Genomic DNA, 1,197 nt, shown 5'->3' with positions numbered 1-1,197 from the left:
TTTATTGCCGATGGCTGAATTCGCATATAATAACAGCACTCATACATCCACAGGAGTATCACCTTTTATGGCTAACTATGGATTCAACCCAACGTATACAGCAATCCCGTCGTCCGATCAATGTATCCCGGCAGTGAAGGAAAGACTAGACCAAATCATAGAAGTACAGAATGAATTAAAAGAAAGTTTAAAAGCAGCTCAAGAGTCAATGAAGCAATTTTACGATAAGAAGAGGAGAGAGACACCTAAGTGGAAAATAGGATCAAAGGTTTGGTTAAGCAGTCAAAACATCTCAACAACAAGACCTAGTGCAAAAATGGATCATCGATGGCTTGGACCTTATAAAATAACTAAGTGTATTTCAGATGTAGCTTACAAAATTGATTTACCTCTCAGTATGAACAGGTTGCACCCGGTATTTCACGTCTCAAAACTACGAGAATACAATCAAGACACGATAGAAGGAAGACAACAAGTACCACCAGCACCTGTTACACTTGATGGCGAAAAAGAATATGAAGTAGAATCAGTTTTAGACAGAAGGTTTGAAGGAAAGAAAGACGAGTATTTGATTAGTTGGAAAGGGTATGGTAGAGAACACGATTCGTGGGAGCCTTTAGAAAATCTGACAAATGCTAGGCAATTGGTAGAGGAATTCAAGATCAAGTACCCGAACGCGGCAAAGAAGTATAGGAGAAGAAGGCGTATGTGAGAGAACCAAGCTTTTTCCCATAGGGTTTTTTAACGCTGGTTCGTGGGAAGGACGCAGGGCCATCATCACGGAGCCTGGGCGTTAAAAGGGGGATACTGTTATGAGCCAGACCTGTCACGGTCGCAGTATATACATGTCACAGGCGGAGGGGAATATCTCCAGTCCACAGTTGTACAGCGTTAGAGATTTTCCCCATACCGCAATCTAGTTACTTGCTGAAGGTTCTCATACGCTGCATAGAGGCGCCCATAACACAAAGCTCAAGACCTAAACGAGCGAGAGCAATCTGTCTTGAAAGAATTTGCAGACATTTTCCCGGCGGAACTGCCTCCAGTGGAGGAGGGTGATCCGCCGGATGAAATCTTCCCAGAAGGATTACACCAAGCAAGTAGACAAGTTCGGCATAAAGTATCCTATCAGTCGTAAGCTCTGGGAACAAGGGGGGAGCCCTCTTTTTTTTCTTTTTTTTTCTTTTTTTGTTTTTT

This window comes from Melampsora larici-populina, assembly GCF_000204055.1.
Source record: "Melampsora larici-populina 98AG31 unplaced genomic scaffold MELLAscaffold_1, whole genome shotgun sequence".
NCBI classification, from domain to species: Eukaryota; Fungi; Basidiomycota; class Pucciniomycetes; order Pucciniales; family Melampsoraceae; genus Melampsora; species Melampsora laricis-populina.
Note: the sequence above shows the minus strand (reverse complement) of the source record.